This window comes from Phascolarctos cinereus, unplaced genomic scaffold (assembly GCF_003287225.1).
Source record: "Phascolarctos cinereus isolate Bilbo 61053 unplaced genomic scaffold, phaCin_HiC Scaffold_726;HRSCAF=1367, whole genome shotgun sequence".
NCBI lineage: Eukaryota > Metazoa > Chordata > Mammalia > Diprotodontia > Phascolarctidae > Phascolarctos > Phascolarctos cinereus.
Genome location: NW_027556098.1, coordinates 54,071,235 through 54,084,993, shown reverse-complemented (window position 1 = coordinate 54,084,993; position 13,759 = coordinate 54,071,235). Strand labels below are relative to the sequence as shown.

Here is a 13,759-nt window from a genome sequence, read left to right as displayed (position 1 = left end):
GTGACTCTTGAGTCATCAGTTTTTCCAAATTTACAAAATCATACAGTGCTAACCCATGAGCCATCATGGCCAGGAACTGGCTTTTCCCCAAGTTTCTACATGGTCACTTGGATTGAAACCAGGCAGGGAGTATCTACACATCCCTCAAGAACTCGAGCTCATGTGCCAGTCCACCTCATTACACTCTGTTTCAGTAACGATCAGTTCTTTTGTTTTTGTGTTGAGTTGTCTTTCTGTCGCCTCTGTCTCTATGACTCATTTTGGGGTTTTCTTGGTAAAGCTACTGGAGTGGTTTGCCATTTCCTCCTCCAGCTCATTTTACAGATGAGGAACTGAGGCAAGCGAGGTTAAGTGACTTGCCCAAGGTCACACAGCTAGTAAGTATCTGAGGCTGAATTTGAATTCATGAAGATAGATCTTCCTGATTCCAACCCCAGTGCTCTATCCACTTTGCCACCTAGCTGCCCTCAGATACTTACCTGAGCTGTATTTTATATTTGCAAAAGAACAGTGAAGTATTGTGGAAAGATTGCTGAGCTGGGAGTCAATATATATGTCTACTCTTGGCTCTTTTATTTAGCTTTATAACTATGTGTAAATATTCCAGTTTTCTTATTTACTCAATGGTGACCATAATATTTTTACTGTATCTCACAGGGTTGTCATAAGGTATGTGGCTGCTATATGATGGAATGGACAGGAAGACTTGTGTTCAAATCCTGACCCGGGCATTTATTAGTTATGTGACCCTGGGGTCTCTTTCAACCTCAGTCTCATCTGTGAAAAAGGGGAATAATAATAGTCTCTACTTTACAGCGTTATGAAGATCAAATGAGGTGGTACATTTAAAGGACCCTATTGTTGGTGGTGGTCTTTCATTTTCAGAGAAGACCAATAAGGTCACAATGTTAGGGTACAATAGTGGATGGTGGGTGACATCTTGACTTGAGTGTGAATTGGATTTAAGTGAGGCAGAGTTACACAAAGTCATCAGCCTCGTTCTCTGTTCCAGAGTCTTTGAAATCCAATGGTAAGACAAAAGTGAAGGTGACTAGCGATGGCCCAGGATGCAGTGGATGACCTTGGCATCTTCGATGTCAGACCAAGCTCTAAGTACCTGCTTCAGCTGCCTTAATGGTCACTGGAATAAATTGTTTTCATCAGCCCATTCCACAGGGGAAGTCTTCACATGCTTGGGGTAGCCATCCCCCTAACTCATTGATAGATTTGAGGCCTGTCAGTTACCCTCAACCTGGTTTAGCCCATCTGCTGATATGATTTTACCAGCTATAGCACATGCTATAGCTTCTTGGAGCCACAGGTGACAGTTGGGTGATAAGTGGACATTAAAGGTAGGAGAGCAGCCCAGAGAAGGGCTCAGCAAGTCCTCACATGAGAGGTGTTAGTTTTCCCTGAACACTCCAGTATAAACCTTAAAACAATTTAGAAATGTTAAATATTATTATAGTGAGTGTCAAATGAGGAAATGGATAGGGAGATGCCTACAATGTAAGCTGTCATTTTATAGGTAGAAGGAAGGAGGAAAGGTGATGACATCGAGGGACAAGTTCAAACAAGGTAATAATGAGGAAGCAGCAGATGGTGGTAAGGAAGAAGGCTAGCACTGCCTGGCATTGAGCCAGTGGATCATGTTGTACTTTACAACTCTTTTGGAACTTTCCTGTGAATCTGATGGCGGTCAGGATGCCAAGTTTGAGAAATCAAGGATGGTTCTCTTTCTTCCCCTTCTAGAAAGTCATACTAGCCTCTATACCTCTGCTCCTCACATCTCATGTCTGAGAAATTTCCAGGGTCTAAGGAAACTGAGATAAATAAGTTTCCCCTTTCTAACCCAATTGAATATCACAATACTTCATAAACCAGGTGAGTGAACACCAGATCAATACTACATAAGGCCGAATGCCACTGGTTCATCTCTGGTTCTTGAATGAGAATAGATATAGCTTTGTAGTTTTTCCACAAGTCTGAAATTCAAGAGCATAGTTGTCTGGGAACTCTAAATGTTGGCTAGGAAGAAGGAAGCCAAGGAAAATGAGTCAAATACCATTCCAATCCTTTTGGTAAGTAAAGAGCAGAAAAGTGAAAGAAGTTAGCAAATCTTGAACAATTTAATCATTCCTTTCCAGAACAATAAAGGGGAGTCCATTCTTATATTCACATAAAATTTCTCAATATATTTACCTCAGGATGGAAATATAATGGTTTATCTTTTTTCTTTTCCTTTCTCTCTTTCTCTCTTTTTCCTTCTCTCTCTCCCTTCTTTACTCCCTTCCTCCTTTCCTTCCTTCCTCTCTTTCTTCCTTCCCTTCCTTTCCTCTCTTCCTCTCTCCTTTCTTTCCTCCCTCACTTTGTCTGTTCTCTCTCCCCCTCCTTTCTTCCTCCTTCCCTCTCTCCTTTTCTTCCCTTTTTTCCTCTCTTTTCTTCCTCTTTCTCTTTCTCTCTGCATTCCCACTGTCTTTCCCTCTCTCTTTCTGTTCTAGTGAAGTTTAAACCCCAGTTATTATATAAATGTACAAAGAGAAATTCAACTCTGTAAGTAGTTAAGCTCAAATGTAACATCTGAAGGCCATCAGACCCTTGCTGATTTCTTGAAAGGTTTCCTTAGTGTCTTTGTCCAAGTAAAAATGCCCTCTCTTCTCATTGATCATTTCATAAAGACTATTTTTGTTTGGATAGAAGGATCCTAACAAAATCTCTGGGCATTTTTGTTTGGACTGAAGTGTGAACTTGTGAAATGATGTCCAGGCAGGAATCCAAGCGAGCTCTTCTGGATTCCTGGCAACTGAGAAAGGGATTCTGGTAGTTACGAAGCCTCCCTAATGACCTTTGAGACCAGGCCTTTCCGGATACAAAGTGGATACTGATCCAAGTACTTCTTTTATGGGATACTGATCAAACTTATCCATTTCCTACCCACCCAGTATATAATGAAAATGATTGTTTTCTTCTGAATTTTGGGAATGAACTCAGTTGAATTACACACCTTCCCCTCTTTTTGGTGGGAGAGGGGAAGGTAAAATATACAACAGTAATATTATCTTTTATGAAAGACTCTCCTCTAATTTCCTACTCCAGTCTACATGTCAATTTCATATTACTTGGTGGGCTTGGGGCAGCAGCATATTTCCCATCTGCTAAGCTACCTCCCTTCCCTCATTTAAACCTTCCTCTAATCCTACTTCTTTCATTAACAACTATTTATCTTTTAGTCTTCCTCCAATCCCACCTCTTTCAGGAAGTCTTCCTAGACTCCTTGATTGATACTCCTTGCCTCTCAGAAACTGATGTGTTTAGCCATTTACCTTCCCTGGAGGTACTAATCAAGTCTAGAAAATCAGAAACATCTGAGGGAAAAACAGAAATCCAAACTAGAACATTAAAACCAATCATCACATAGTAAAGATTGTGTGTGTTCTGTTTTGCAGCATACTATCATACTGGGTCTTCCTGAGTTCCAATTGGGCATCAGGCACTTACTAGCTGTGTGGCCCTGGGCAAGTCACTTGCCTTATTTTCCTTATCTGTAAAATGAGCTGGAAAAGGAAACGGCAAACTGCTCCAGTTCTTTGCCAAGAAAACCCCAAATGGGATCATGAAGAGTCAGACACAACTGAAACAATTGAACAACAAAAATTATACTGGGTTATGCTATTTTAGCCTGTGTCTCATGCCACTTCTGAATGCAAACTTTCCATGGGAAGAATCCAGGCTAAGGAAGAATTCTAAGCACTGGACAAATATTAAACAGTAATTATGGTAATTTCACACCTTAATGAGGCACTTAAAGTAGGCACTTTAATTTCTATTTTACCCATAAGGAGAACAGAGCAAAGGAAAGTTCTAACTGTCAAGTACATTTAAAATTTTTTTTTTTTAGTTAAGGAAAGCCAAAGTTACTAGGTTGAAACTTGATTGTTCCTTAAGGCTCCCCTCCTTTAAGCTAGCATTTTGGCTAAGAAATAATTGTTCATGAAAGGCAATATCCTTTAAAACAAGGAGAAAAACAGGTGAAAAGTAGATGCAGGTTGTTTTTGAGATGTAAACTGAGACTACAGCAGGTCCTAATGTAAAGCTCCCAGTAAACTGTGGGTAGACAGCTGGTGGCTATCTGTTTTTAGAACACCAGGACACCATGAAGACAATGATGTTATGTTTATGTAATAATATATGCTTAGTGGCCAAGTGAGATGCTATGACTTTTAGTCCGCAGTTCTATTCATTACTGGACAAGGAAAGGAAAGGAAAAGAAAGGAAATGAAAGGGAAGGGAAGGAGAGGAAAAGGAAAGGAGAGGGAAAGGAAAGGAGAGGAGAGGAGAGAAGAGTACATGTATGTATAAGAGCCATACTTACCTAGGGATTGCATAAAGCATGTGCAGAGATGCTTTTCTTGTTTCTGATCTGCCATGTGCATGATTCAGTGTTGAGAGTACTTCACACTTTGAGATAATTATGTGTCTCTGGGCTGACTATTAAAAGTAAATGCCCTGTTGAGGACTGATGAGAAATATTGACCCATAGAGGACTATGACCTTAGAGTAGTTGCTCTGTAGGAGGTCCTAGTGTGTGAGTGTGAATTTGGGTTACTTTGTCTGGGACATATTTAGGTTTCCACTTATAGAGGCCCACTGGAAAGATTCTCTGACCAGGATCTTTATGTGAAATAATCTAATTTTTCAGGGATCCATCAGAGGATTTTTTTTTTGTTTTTCTATATTCTTTTGTTTTCAGACTGTAACTAGACAGTTTTTTCATACATTTTCTTTACAAGTAAGAGGATTTTCTTTCAGATAACTTTTGTATGAGTTGAATGCTTAAAATCTGCTATCTGTCACATTACCATGTCCATTACAAGTACAGAAGCCAATATGAGCAGTATGGATGTTTCCTCTCTAGAATGCTGTTGCCTAGCAATGTGCCTAGAAGCACACTATGGGAGCTCATCTAGGTTAATTTTTTAAAAATTGCTGTTGAGCAGGTCTAAATTGCTTGCCTTATTGTGACATATATCAGGACAATTTGCATGAAATCCTTGTGGACTGCAGGATAAAGTTTGCCTGGTGGGCCAGAAATCCCAAGTAATCAACTCCAAGTCCTTAATAACTTTTAAAGAGTCCCATACCTCTTGTTTGATTTTGATTTCTTCATAAACCAGGGGTAGCCAAGTAGTGTAGTAAATAGAACGCTAAGCACAGAGTCAGGAAGACCCGAGTTCCAATCCAACTTCAGACTTTTTACTAGCTGTGTAACTTTGGCGAAGTCACTTAACCTGTTTGCCTCAGATTCCTCCATCTGTAAAATGGAGATAATAATAGCTTCTACCTCTTAGGGCTGTTAAGAGGATCAAAGGAGATAATTGTAAAGCACTTAGCATATTGCCTGGCACATTTTAAGCAATATATAATTGTTAGCTGCTATTATTATTATTATTATTATTATTCTTAGCCTTCTTGTCTTAGTGAGGGGTGGTACGGACCTCCATTTGGAATGTCCTTTGTGTTGCAGAGATATTAGAGAAATTTTAATTGCAGGGACCCAGAAGAATTTTTATAGGGAACAGTTTGGTTTCTCCTCTAAATGTAAGATGGTAACTTCCAGTCATTTGAGGTCCCCTATTATTTTTGGAAGCTTTGTTGGGAATCATACTTTTCCATTGCGGAAGAGGAAATGCCATTTTTTTTTTGCTTTCCCTTTCTTTCTTTCTTTCTTTTTTTTTTGTTGTCCTTGTGTTGGGATAAATAGGCATCAAGTGAGGCAGTAATTGAGAGTTTTGAAAAATGTTGTGTGTTTCTTGAATTGTATAACCATGTGTTTGGAGGTCAGAATAATTTATAGGCCCACCTTGTATGGTAGGGCTGTACTCTCGTGGAAATCTGCTAGTTTTCAGGTTGTTTAAGGACTGTGCTGCATGGACTTTGCTCAAACTCTAGGGGAAAGTTCTAAAGAGCAATATTTGAGCCTTCCCAAGACACTAGAGAGCTATCCAGAATTTGGGACTAAGGACAAATGAAGCAGAAGCACCCCAGTTGTTTAATTAGGAAGAGAATATAATGGAGAGGAGAATTGATCAGGATGTCCCCGATTAACTGATTCTCCCCAGTCTGATAGATTCGATGTAATCACAGAAATTAATAGGCAGGTAATAGAGAGATTTAAAAATCTTAAACAAAGTGTAAGAAAGGTCTTATACTTTGTTAACTATTTATGAGGTAGGAAGAAATTCTCTGATCAAACTAATGAGATGGCAGCTAGCCATTGGACGACCAAGGACAAGACATACTCTTGGTGGCCCTTTAAAAGGGCCACCTTAACAATCTCTAAAGAGTTGAGAGTGTCAGGATCCCCACGCCAAGACCACCCCTTTCTTTTTTACTCCTCTCTTTTTACTATTAGGAGACACCCTGTTTTCTAGCACTAAGGCTCAGCAAGCAAGCTTGGCCTTGAGCTTGGCATAATGACAATTCTTTTCCCTCACCCTCTGGATGAACTCTGCCACAACAAAATCCCAGAATTGCTTCATACCAGTCCCAGATGGTCCCTGAGCTTGGACAAGCACCTTCAGGATCCATGTTCCAGTCATGAAGCCTTGCTATGAATCAAACTTGTCTCATTATTGCTGCTACCCCTCATTGTTAGGTCTACAATTCACTGGTTAGCCATGGCTATATGTGTCAAGATTTGACCTCACTAATGTGGGTCTCCTTCTAGAGGAGGCCCCAGCACGTCTCTAATTTACCTCCTCTAATGGAATAAAGAAAGCTTTTTATTTATGACCACTGTTAACTCCTTGGTTTTTGTTTTTATTTCATTTTATTTCTTAGTCGTGATAATCTGTGAGAGCTCTTTGGTATTTTCAGAGTTAATAGCAGTTGCATAACCTCTGACTCTTTGGTCATTGGTTTTCAAGAGTCAAAACAGGCAATACTTCTGTGAACTATAAGCTTTGGCAGCAGAGAAAAGAGCCAGCTATGGTTAGCTTTTAGAGAACATAGCTTTTGGGAGAGATTTGATCCTTGCTTCTTGGTGGGAAAGGGAGAAATTTCTCCCCTTTCCCACCATTGGTCATGGGATCTAGCAGTGGGGCCACTCACTAGTAAGAGAAACCATGCCCAGCAGCTATTAAGCATTTGAGAGGTAAAACAGCTTTGAGGAGTCAAGAAGAGAGTCTGCTCTGGCTATCAAGAGTTGAGCTGCAAGAGAGGAATGGGCTTAGGGAGCCCAGCTAAGTGACTTGCCCAGCAGAGATGCTTTACCCAGGGGGTGCAGCACAAGGGCACTATGAAAAGGGAAAATAAATCAAAGACTTCTTGGGCCTTTCAGTGTCAGAGATATGAGTTGCTTTGGTCACATTATGTATACTCTAAGTATGTGCCTTTTTACTAGTGTGTGCCTACTCTTCCTCATGACACTATAAATACTTGTGGGAAAATGCGACCCAGGTTTATTGGGTAGAATTTTGTTACTATTGTTCAAATGATGTCATCTCAGTAAAACTCTTTGTTTTGAGTCATTTGCTCTCCTAGCTGACTAGTAAAGGTAAGCATACACAGGGACTATTTTTTTATATCCACAAAGTACCTTGAACCTGGAAGTAGTTGCCACCTAGGGACCCAGCCTGTAAGTGTGAATTAGAGGAGGAAAGGTAACCCAGATGGGGTACTACATATATAGGGAAGGGTCCATTCCCTAGGGGAAATTGATTTCCCCCAGCTCAGGATGTAATTACAAATAATAATCTTTTTAAACTAAATATAAATACAGATGTCTCACAGAAAGTAAAAAAAGAAGGTAACAGAAATGGTATTAATGTGTTGACATTCTGCTAATCTTCTGTAAAGTATGAATTTCTGCCTGATCATTCTAGAGGAACAGCTTACTGGTTGCCTTTAAACAGTGAGTTTGCTAAATTCTGCAGTCAGTCAAGGCCAGGAACAGCTTTGTGGAGCATGACCCCTATTCCTATACTATAGGGCAGCAGGAGTGGGAAAGGATTTCCTTCCTTTAGTGGACATGGCAGTATTATTACTCCATAGGAATATAGAAGGGAGTAGAAATGTATATTCTCCAGAAAGACAGACACATACATGGGGGCAGCTGAGTCAAGTCACTTAAGACAGAAAGCAGTTTCAAAGATCAAGGACCTCTGGCAGCAAAGAAGAGAGCCAATTATAGATTCAAGAGAGAACTAGCCTTGGCAACTAAAGAGTTGAGCTATGGAGAAGAAAGGACCCTGGGAACCTAGTTAAGTGACTAGTACAGCAGAGACACAGTCTGGGACAGGAGATGAGAGATGCAGTCTGAGGACTCAACAAGTAAAGAAAGGATATTGAGGCTTTGAAGAGCTGAGGCCGTGAGGCTCTTGATGACATTTGTTACCTAAATGTGTGTTACTACAATTATACTCCAAATTTGTGCCTACTCTTCTCCTGGGCATTGTATGCATTTATGGGCTTCATGAGTTAGAGTTTGGGGAGGTTCAAATGCTGAGGTCCCCTAGGACCTAGAGGTAGCATCTGCCTTCTGGGAACACAAGAAGTTAGGAGAGAGCAGTTACCCAGAGGGTCACTACATATACAACAATATGATTTCATTTGTTCTTCCTTGGGTTCTCCAGTGATTGGCTATATAGCACACATTCATTCAATCAATTAGTAATCAGTCGATAAACATTTATTAAGTGACTACTAGCTGCCAGACACATGCATTGACAGAAAGGTGTCTATAAAGTAATTATTAATTGCAAAGTTGTATTTCGCCTTTAGGTAATTAAAAGAAAATTGTGTGTTGGAAAAGACATCTGCAAATCCAAGTTAGCTGTTGAATATGACTCATTTCCTCAGAGTTTGTTGAAGCTGTTAGTCTCAGTTATATGCCAGATTTCTGACAGAATGAAAACATCTCTCTTCCTCCAAAGCAGTTGCATCGTTTTGTCTTTAGCACTTTTTCCAGAGATAATCTTAATAGGCATCATCCTTATCTTTCAGTTAATTAAAACACACACACACACACACACACACACACACACACACGAGACCTGGTGTTGTTTCTGGTGGTTAATAAAGGATTTATTTCAATAAATATTATAACTACTTTTTATGCTGTTGATGCAGCTTCTTTCTTTGATAAACAAGCCCATGCATCACTACGTAACGATGAAAACCTAATTAACTGAATTTTCAAATATATCTGTGGGCAAGGATTTCGACTAACTGAAAAAAGTCTTAAGAGAGCTCTTTTTCTTAGCCAAATATGATTATTTTTATTAAGACTGAAAAACAATTTCAAAAAACCATTTGAACTACTGCAGCCAAATATTCAGCTACATTTCTCTCTAAAGTGTTTTGAATATTCATGTAGCAATCATTAGCTTTTCTTCAAGATGGAAGCAAAGCTAAGAATTTATAAGCTAAAAGGATGGCATCTAAGTTTATTTTTCTTTCAAGGCTTACATAAGAAAAGTATCCGATAGTGAGAGCTGTTTTTAAAGCCCTGATAACTTTTTATCAAGGAGAGACAGAAGTTTTAAAATGTAAACCATAACCTAATTTGTTTCAATTCAACAAGCACTCCATAGACACCTATTATTTTCTGAGTCACTGTGCTAGAGATTCCATGCCTGGTACATAGTACATGTTTACTAAATTCTTTTTGATTTTCTGCTTGACCATCTATATTTTGGGATCATTGAGCATTTTCCCTACTTGGAGACTAAATGATATGAGATCCATTTAATTTTTGGCTTAAAGTATGAAGTTTAAGACTAAAGAATAATTATTGACTTTTTCATTTTCTCTGTTACCTCCTTCCTGGGTTCTGTTCTAAAGGCAGAATCCCCAGAGGAATAGTTTATGTCTGTAAATGTCTTAAACGTAAACTCTTTAAGCATTTCTTGGTGAGAATGATGTGCTAGCTTATAAAACCCACATTCAAGTAACATAAACTGTCCTGTGCAAACAGAGACCAAAAGGAGTGAATCTTAGATCCAGGAGAAAACATTCATTCCCTGCAGCATGAACGGGGGTCATTAAAAATGGTCCCAGTTAAAACTAGACACACCTTTCTGAAAATAAGAAAGAAATTACTTACATTTAGGGGTTAAAACTATGGTGCTCCCTTTCTTCCCTTGGAAGTTCAGTCTGACCATTGAGGCTCCATTCTGGCCCTAAAGCTTAGTTAATCTTCAAGGCTTTGTGGAATGTGTGGTCTTGCACTTGCTCTTGGTTTATGCTAACAGACGGCCAGCAGATCTTCTTGTTGCCATGACAACAAGAAAGGAAGCCTTCAGCCTCCTGCTTTCTTTAAGGACCCGGAAGTATCAGTACCTGTATTATTTTGAGTTTGGGTGTGCTCAACTCGAAACTTTACAGGGCAACAGGGGAGGTTGTTGTGATAGGACAGCCTTGAACAAACTCACTTTAGTACAAGAAAGCTTACTTAACAGGAAATTGCATGATTAATTTTGGAACATTGAAACTCCTGACATATTTTCCTCATATGGTTATTTCACTCTCTGACCGTTTGCTTTCTGAATTATTATACACAGTAAATGTCTGTTCTCCAGTGCTAATTGTCCCTTCACAGAGGAAAAAATTAAATGCTTTGCAGATTGTGCCTAATGTCATCTCTAAGGATCGGCCCACCTTTCTTTCTTCTCTACTTCAGTTACATGACTAGACAAACATTCTGTTTATTTCATTCACAATCTTTTCTCAATTTTTCTTCTCATTGAAAGAGCTGGTAGAGAATGTAAAGGTCATTTGTACCCACCCATTCAACTTAAAATGAGAAAAATGGGGACTAGAGTGATCATGACTTGTCCAAAGTTACAAAATGGATATTTTTTAAAAATGGGACTATAACCCAGGTTCTTAGACTTTCAGCCTTCTACTCTCAAATGCTCCCTCTTAATACTTAAGAAATAAAGCTTTGCAAAATATGTAGCTTAGTTAAAGTCATTCTACATGCTTTTTTTGAGTTTTATTTTTATTTGGTAATATTGACTATATTACAGTTAATTTTGCTTTGATTTTTCAAGGTTTTTTTCCTTTTAAAATAAAATAACACAGGCAACTCCCTGTTATGATAAAGGGCTAGCCAAACAGATAAAATATGGCATGACTTGAGGGTGTAGAAAGTTAAACATTTACAGTAGGATTTCTATTTCCTCATGTTTTAAAACATTTGAGGTTACTCTATTTGTTTTCTGTGTTGGCTAAAGTAAGCACTTAAAAGTTGGTTCAGCAAAAGTGTTGGAAAGAGTAATAAGCCACTTACTTTCTATGTGACTGTGAGCAAGTCATTTCTTCTCTTTAAATCTCATTGTCTTCCTCTATAAAATGAGGGGAAATAATATTTTTCCTGCCGTGCTGATAGGGTTGTTCTGAGCAAAGTGCTTTATAAATTTTAAAGTTTATGAAGCGGCTTTGGGGTGGGACAGATCTTGCTCTCCCATGATGATTACGGGAAATGTAGGTTGAAGCTTGGACAGAATGACCTTGATGTGAACTAGAAGCGGAGCTTCGAAAACAAGAGTGGAATCTAGAAGGGGGAAAACTTGGGGGAGGGGGGAGGGGGGAGGGGGGTGGGTAGGCGGGGCGGGGGGAGAGGTACCGGGAGAGGGAGAAAGCCGTGGCCATAGGACAGGTTTAGAAGCTGAAAGTGAACCAGAGCGTTGACCAGCAGGCAAAGGGGAGGAATTCAACTGTCACCATCCCCAAACATCTCCCTTCTCCAAATTGTTTGTTGGCAGTTCGTACTCCCGGTATAAGCTGTTCCTTTTTATTGCCTTTTGACTTTTGTTACCATAAAAGCTTGGTCTACAAAGACGGCCTTTGCTCGATGTGACTATAAATGTAGACTGAGGATGCTAAAGTGGGAGCAGCTCTGAGAAGTATTTGAAAAAATATTTCCCAGAATACACGATATAGGACCCCATATCCTGGCTTTGTGGTCAAGGGAACCACCGGGAGGCATATTTTCAGGCCATTTATTCTATGTGTTTCACAGTGTCGCAAAATGCAGAGCAGAAATGAGATGAAGCCCGAGTTTTTTTTTTTTTCCTGCCTATCCCTCAGACTACATGAGCTGGTATTTCATTTTTATTGGTTGTAATAACCAAATGTGGGTCGCTGGGAGAGAGCTTAATAGGCCCCTGAGGCTGTGGGAGTAGGGGACACATAGCTGAGTGTTACAGTGACACCTGGGGGTTATAGCTATATAAATATATGTGTAAGAAGTTCTGGGATATTTGTTCCATCCTGGTGCCTTTCTCTTTTGGGTAACTGAAAGTAAATTTTGTCACCCAAGGACTATCTATGTATGCTGATGGGTGCTGCTGGTAAGTGGGAAAGATTAAACAAGGCAGTGGGGAAGAAGGACTTGATGGAAGGAAGGAGTAGCAACTAGAAGACAGGAGGGTTTTCACCCTTGTCTTCCACTTGGACTTGGCATAGCAAGCTTGGAAGATTATATAGAGTGAGAAAGAGAGGAAAGAGATAGAGAGCCAGAGGAGACAAAGACCTTCCTTCCACAAGGAAAATCCAGGGAATATCAGGACAAGGCAACAGGACTAGTGAGGAGAAACCTTGGAATTGTCATTCTGAGGTTTATTTATGTAATAGCAGGCCCCAAGGTCACTCTAAGGCTTTGGACTCCCTGTTTATGAATATCAAAAGGCCATAAATGTTGTTTTATATAGTAGGCAGGTGGCTTTGCCGCCTGGCTTTAACTCATTCATCTACATGAAAGAACAGAAGGAACTTAGGCAGGGCAGTACTGGAGCCAGCTTGAACCTGGACAAAAGAGCCAATTATTAAATTTTCAGTGTGAGCATTCACCCCTCAGAAATCAGTGAAAGCTACAAATCAGGGCTCAATTTATTGTGTTCTTGAATTACCTAGACAGGGGTGGGGAACCTGTTGCCTTGAGGCCACGTGTGGCCCTCTAGGTCTTCAAGTGAGACTCTTTGACCAAATCCAAACTTTGTGAAGGTTCCCCATCCCTGGTCTAGAATTGGGAAAATAATGGAGAAAGTGTTAATATTGCAAATTACACTTAAAAGTACATCACCTGTATAATTTTCCCCAAGCCTCTATTTTTTGAGGGGGTGTATTTCAGGGTTAAATGGCTTGCCCAGAATCACACAGCTAATAAGTACCTGAGGCCAGATTTGCACTCAGGTACCTCCTGACTCCAGGACCATTGCTCCCACCGCTGTCCCACCTAGCTTCCCCTCCCAGAAAGCCTCTTGTTAAACATTTACCAGCATAGCACTGGACTTAGGGTTCAAAAACTGAGGGACCCTGAACTCTATAGCTCCTGAACTCTGTTCAGGCAATAATCATTATATGACATGTAATATAGCCTTCAGAGATTGGAAATTTGGAGGTTTATGAAATGCTTATTATAGGTGAGGTCTTTGACAGTGACGTTGAGAAGAGGAATCTAAATAACAGACTAAGGTTGAGGATATTAGGTAGCTGGAAACCCTCTGCTTGCTTTAAAGAGGTTGGCACTTGACATTAAAGATCTATTGCTGGTAAGGTGAGAGGCATAAGTAGCCAATAATCTGAGGAAATGAGGCAAGAGAACCCAAGAGGAGAGATTTTTGAGGGGGTAGAAGAGGTAGAGGTTTGATTGCCTGTCAAAGGTTTCTGACTTTTCTGAAAGAGCTAGAAAAACCTATGGGTTTTAAGATAATAGAGCATAGATATACCTGTTCTTTCCTTCAAGGAAACCATA

The 13,759-nt window shown here is 39.8% G+C and overlaps 1 protein-coding gene across 2 annotated transcripts in view; it reads right to left on the bottom strand.

Moving 5' to 3' along the window:
* EPCIP (exosomal polycystin 1 interacting protein) overlaps positions 1-10,422 on the bottom strand; it is a 36,568-nt gene extending 26,146 nt beyond the window's left edge. Inside the window, exon 1 of one of the 2 annotated variants that reach the window (XM_020996052.2) lies at positions 10,106-10,422. The gene's annotated coding sequence lies outside the window, so the exon portion shown is untranslated. Of the gene's footprint in view, positions 1-4,372; positions 4,479-10,105 lie in introns of those variants that run through there. The other variant, XM_020996053.2, reaches the window with a different exon arrangement.
* Positions 10,423-13,759: the final 3,337 nt, after the last annotated feature.